Source organism: Marmota marmota, unplaced genomic scaffold, assembly GCF_001458135.2.
Source record: "Marmota marmota marmota unplaced genomic scaffold, marMar, whole genome shotgun sequence".
Classification (NCBI taxonomy): Eukaryota; Metazoa; Chordata; class Mammalia; order Rodentia; family Sciuridae; genus Marmota; species Marmota marmota.
Genome location: NW_026000048.1, coordinates 11,210,873 through 11,216,976, shown reverse-complemented (window position 1 = coordinate 11,216,976; position 6,104 = coordinate 11,210,873). Strand labels below are relative to the sequence as shown.

General features: G+C 40.5%; 1 non-coding gene across 1 annotated transcript; it reads right to left on the bottom strand.

Moving 5' to 3' along the window:
- Positions 1-5,773: 5,773 nt before the first annotated feature.
- LOC125619603 lies at positions 5,774-5,880 on the bottom strand. The gene has a single exon (XR_007351140.1). It is a non-coding gene; the product is annotated as a U6 spliceosomal RNA (small nuclear RNA).
- Between the last annotated feature and the right edge of the window lie 224 nt (positions 5,881-6,104).

The window sequence follows — 6,104 nt, the reverse complement described above, 5'->3', positions numbered from 1 at the left end:
GCTCCTGGTACTCCTTCCCCTCCTACCCCCCCCTCCCCACAACACACTGGGAGAAAATTTAGGTAAATATTTATGTGATCTCAAATGGCAGAAGAAATGGAAAAATGAGATTAGGTTACACAAGCATCTAGGATTATGACAACTAAATTATGATCTTGATTATTTTTTGTGGCTGTTTCCAAGTTGCAGTATCTTTGATAATTCTTTGATAATTCTTGACAATTCTTTGAGAAGTTTAAAATACTTTATTTCTTTTTCTTTTCTTTATTTTTTGTTTATTCATTTTTTGCTTAACCTTGTCTGCACTAAGATTAACCTCTGTAATCAATCAGCCATATCAGGATTCCCACTTTCTATTTTGATGTCTTCTGTTATACTCCTATCACTCTCAACCCAGCACATCTTGACAAATTCACTTCATTAATCAATAAAAGTTTCCCAGCCTTCTTGTATTCATTAACACCCATGATTTTATTAAGAGGAAAGTATGTACAGGCAACATTAAACACGTTACATGTAGTCTTTGTTCATTTGTGCTGCTATAACAAAATACCCGATAACAGGTAATTTATAACAAACATAAATGTATTTCCTCACAGATCTGGAGGCTGAAATGTCCAAGCTCAAGGTACTGGCATCTGGCGAGGCCTTCTTCTTTTTAATACTTTATTTCAATTTCTAAATTGGTCAATAGGATTAAAATAAACAAACCCTTCCTACAAAGAATCACAACAGGAAAAGAAAGGGGAAATCGCACGAAATGCTCCCATTCACTGTGAGGAATAAAATGTTAAGTGGGATTTTCCTGTTGGCCTAAAGTTACTACAGAGGACCAAACCTAAGATCCAGTGCTCAGTAGTTATCATCTCTTTCATTCCAAGTTCAAGAATTTGCCAGAAGGGCTGGGATTGTAGCTCAGTGTTAGAGAATTTGCACAAGTGCTGGGTTTGATCCCTACATTGCTCCCCCTGGCCCCCCAAAGAAGTCCCCAGGGGCTAACCACATGGCCTCAGGGCTTACCAATTTTAACACATCTGAACTGTGCAGATCATATTTTGTTTACCCATTCATCTGCTGATGGACATTTGGGTTGTTTCCACATTTTGGCTATTGTGAATAATGCTATTATAAACATGGGTGATCAAGTATCTGCTCAAGTCCCTGCTTTTGATGGCTTTGGGTCTTTTCCCAGAAGGGGAATTGCTGAATCATATGGTAATTTTCTATTTCACTTTTTGAGGAAGCACCTACATTAATTGTTCTATCCTGCATTCCCACCAGCAAGGTATGAAGATTCCGACTTCTCCACGTCCTTGATGGCATTTGTTATTTTCCTTTTTTGCAAAGAAATGAATCTTCAATACAAAAAAAAAAATGAGACTGGTCTAATAATCAAAAACATTAGGAAACTCGTTCAATCTGGCAGTCTTCTCACAGATGTCTTGCTACCGGTGAGAAATGGGAATTGCCCAGAAAATAGTGACAGACAGACGTTGACAGCAATAAAACCATTAGATGTTTATAGCCCCAATAAGTTGAGAGTCCTGAATAAACCGTTTGCAAGAGTAAAGTAATAAGCAAAAGAGAATTTTTTCCCTTGACTTTTCCTTAAAATGCTTTACTAACTTTGAAAATGGTTCATAAGAGAGTGAAACAGGCCAATATATTTATTGCCTTTACCAATTCAGCTCTCATTTATTTCCTACGCTGTGTCTGGGTTCTAATCCCACAAGGAATAGAACCTAAGGCTGTATTTTCTTAGTTCTCATCCTAGATTTCATTCATCTGGCAGTTTGGATCATCTGTTAAATGGGAGTGTTTTCCCCAAAGTTGAATCTCCTGTACAGAGTCCAGAGAATTCCCCTTGGCAAAAGAATTCATCACCCTGGCCTCAAATATTGCCTCTCTGAGGACCTGAAAAAAATCTCCACAGGGTGGACATTATTTGTGTCATGTAACAAGCTGTGCACCTACTCTGGTTCCGCTGGGGAAGCTTGTTTTAAACTGTCCTCTGGGAATTGCATTCATTAAATTCATTAATCCATCCATCACCCCTATTTGGTTGCCAGAGGTTCTTTCTTTGGAATGCTCAGGATGGGAGAGGTGGCATTAGGTGGCTAGACTTCACGTCTCATGGGGCAGGTTGTGTTTACTACCCCTAAGTGCTTGATCCCACCTTCCTCTTGAGCTCAAGTCTTCTGTCTCAGATCCCCCTGACCTTTTTCATTAGGTTCTTTAAAAAAAAACCTAGGGACCCTCATTCTCAGATCTCAGCTAATATTTTTATATCATTTAATAGTTTACAAATATCATTCACATGTTTAATTCTCAGAACAACCTTGGAAAGTGTTATGATTCCCGTTTTACAGATGAGAAAACTGAGGCTCAGACTCACTCATGTGGTAGTGGCAGGCTGGCACCCTAAGGCTGCTGCTCTTGCTTTCTGCCAGAGCTGCCCTTCACAGTTCTGTCGTGATCTGGTATAGCAGTATGTTTTTCATGCATTTTTTTTCTCTATAAAGCCAATTAAGGGATTTGTGCTCACATTGTTGACTATTTTCAAGTTTATTAAATGAGTACTGGGGGAAAGCACAACCTTTATGAGAGTTGAAGGAATACTAATAACCATTAGAAATGTGGAAATCTCATTAGAAATGTGGAAATCTCACCTTATTAAATATTCATCCCAGTCGAGGCAGCTGGGGAGATACTAAGAGGGAGGGCTGAGGGGATTACAAAAAACAGGAGCTGCGGCTTCCAGCTAAAGGTGGAGAGTCACATGAAAATCCATTCAGATTTTGACAGAAAGCATTGAAACAGTTTTTCAAAAGTGTTTGACAAAGAAGACTAACTGCCAAAGACAAAGCACTGTTACATGCTATGACAAGACTGAGCTTCCATACAGTAAGGAAATCAAAATGGATTAACTGCATGAGTGAAACTAACATAGGCCAAGCCTCATCTCTTCCCAAGACAGACTAAAGCCTTTCATTCAACCAGAACCACAGGCAGCAAAGAACTCATGCTCTGAGATTCCTGCTAGGGACAGGCAGCGGGGCACAGGGCCAAGGCTGTGGGTTCTGGAGTCAGAATTCCTACAATATGGACGTCATCCATCACTTTGCTGGTTAGGGGCAGAGCTGGGCCCTGAACCCAGGCTGCTCTGTTCTCTGGCTCTGAGATGAAGCCGAGCCACCCTTGTAAGCTGTGTTTTATGGCAGGAGGATCATTATTCTCAGTGGGGTATTTACATGTGGCCATTTCCAAGCCACCCTCTGAGGCTAGCAGGGATAATTGACAGGCAAACATAATTCCATATTGGTTTGAGCATCGTCTCTCATCGGTCCACTTCTTATGTTTACTAAAAATAGCAAAATGAACTCATTTAATTTTCATTGACTTTCTCTTCTCCTTCCTCTCCTGGGAAGAAATGCTGATGAGCTCCGAAGAGGCCTGTTAGGTTCATAAGTCGAAGAGGTTAAGCAATTACCATCTGACTCCAGAGCCCAATCTGATAGACCAGCAAGAAGGAGTCATCTAATTTAATGAGCGGGATGACAGAATAAAGAATAGGTCATTGCTAGCTTACATTGTGTTAAAAATTGTTTTCAGAAAATCCAAATGTTTGAAACACGTCTACAAGGGCAAAACAGATTTTAAATTCATAAGGGCATTCACTGAAAGGTAAAATGTGAAATCCTTTGGTGCTTTGAAAAAAATCGAGGGGCGGCCAGGTATAGCTCAGTGGTAGACCTCTTGCGTAGGATGTCAGGGGTCCTGGATTCCATCCCCTGCACTGGGGGCTGGAGGGTGGGCAGAGAAAAAAGAAAAAAAAAACAAGAAAGGAAAGGGAGAAAAGAGAAAAAAAACATTCAGCTTCCACACAGGACACCTCTTTCTGTTAAGATGAGCTACACCTAACTCTGGACCTAGAACCGTTTTCATGCCTGGGTCTAAAATATTTTTCAGACCTACCTCATTTTCTAGATGACACTATATATCCCACTTGCAGAAGGAGAAACTGAGGACCCAGGAGAACTAGGGGAAGGGGGTGTTTCCTGGCCCCAGTCTGTGGCTTTGTTTGGTACAAGGCCTTTCCATTCTGGGGACACTGCCTGGCAGGTGGGGTTGCTGGGAAGACAGTGTATTTTTAGGAGGAGGCAGTAAGAGAATAATATGCAATGGATTATTTTTGGCTAGATAATTTTCAGATAATTGAAAAAAAAGTCATGCACAATAGACTTTGGGGCTAAAAGAACATTTAAACATATATTTTAAATATATAGGCTTCAAAGAGATGTGTATTGGGTGGCCTTGTGGATGTCTTTAAATAAGTGAAAAAGTATCTTGTAACTGAAACAGGAGGACTGGAATGTGCCAAGGCAGTGTGACATTTCAGCACTCTCCTGTGGCTGACCACCTTTTCTGGGGATCGCTATCCCCTGACGGCATTGTTTGCTATCTCAAAGTCCTTCCATTTCACTGGGCTTGCCTTCCAGGATCAGCAAGTACTGAGCTCCAGGAAGGAGCCTTCTTGGCAGCCACTTCCAGATTGCTACATGATGACCCCATTCTCTTAAAAGTCACATTGAGAGAACAGGGGATGAGGGCTAAGGTGGGCAGCCCAGGGGTCCTTGGGTGCTGGGAAAGAGTTCCTAAATCCCAGAGGACAGGGAGGAGAATGGGGAAATTTCCTGACCCTCACATCAAAGTCTGTTTCCATTTAAAAAAGGAAAGAAGGCAGCTGGGGACTCGGTGCACGCTGTAATCCTAACTACTCAGGAGGCTAAGGCAGGAGGATCCCAAGTTCAAGGCCAGTCTGGTCAACTTTGCAAGATCCTGTGTCAAAAATTTTTAAAAAGGTTAGGGGGTTTAACTAGGTGGTAGAGTGTGCTTGCTTTGCCTGTGTGAGGTGCCAGTTTCAATCTGAACCATCACTACATAGTGATGGTTAATTTTAACTAATTAATTTTAAAATAACTAATTAATTTAAAAAATAAAAATAAAGAAAATCAGGTTGTTTCTTTGTTCATGGGAGGCTCAGCATGGAAACTTTTAATGCTGTTCTTATGAAGACACTGAAGTCAATTCCTAGTCATGAGGCCGTGGACTATCCCCCCTCCCTTTTTATTCACTAGTAGAAAAGGACGACGAAGCTATCAAAGAATTTGGGGGATATGTTGCACTTGTAGTAATAAGTCAGGCTGGGAGTGGCGGTGCATGCCTGTAATCCTAGAGGCTCAGGAGGCTGAAACAGGAGGATCGGGAGTTCAAAGCCAGCCTCAGCAACCTAGTGAGGCTGTAAGTAACTCAGTGAGACCCTGTCTTTTTTTCTTTTTTTAAATTTATATATGACAGCGGAATACATTAATTCTTATTACACATATAAAACACAATTTTCATATCTCTGGTTGTATACATAGTATATTCACACCAATTCGTGTCTTCATACCTGTACTTTGGATAATAATGATCATCACATTCCACCATCATTAATACCCCTCTGCTCTATCTAGAGTTCGTCTGTTCCTCCCATGCTCCCACTTCCTACCCCACTATGAATCAGCCTCCTTATATCAAAGGAAACATTTGGTATTTGTTTTTTGGGGATTGGCTAACTTCACTTAGTATTATCTTTTCTGACTCCATCCATTTACATCTGCAAATGCCATGATTTTATTCTCTTTATTGCTGAGTAATATTCCATTATGTATATATGCCACATTTTTTTTTATCCATTCATCTATTGAAGGGCATCTAGGTTGGTTCCACAAAAAATACAGAATGCTTCACGAATTTGTGTGTCATCCTTGCGCAGGGGCCATACTAATCTTTTCTGTATCGTTCCAATTTTAGTATATGTGCTGCCAAAGCAAGCACGAGAGACCTTGTCTTTAAATAAAATTCAGAAATAAGGGCCGGGAATGTGGCTCAGTGGTTAAGCATCCTTGGATTCACTCCACAGTACCAAAATAACTAATAATGATGATGATGATGATGATGATAACAACAACAACTCAGTTTCTTTGTTACTAATAAATGGAAAAGTTGAAAGTGAGCCTACATTTTGAAGATGTTTCCTGGTGTCTGATGAATCTCACAGT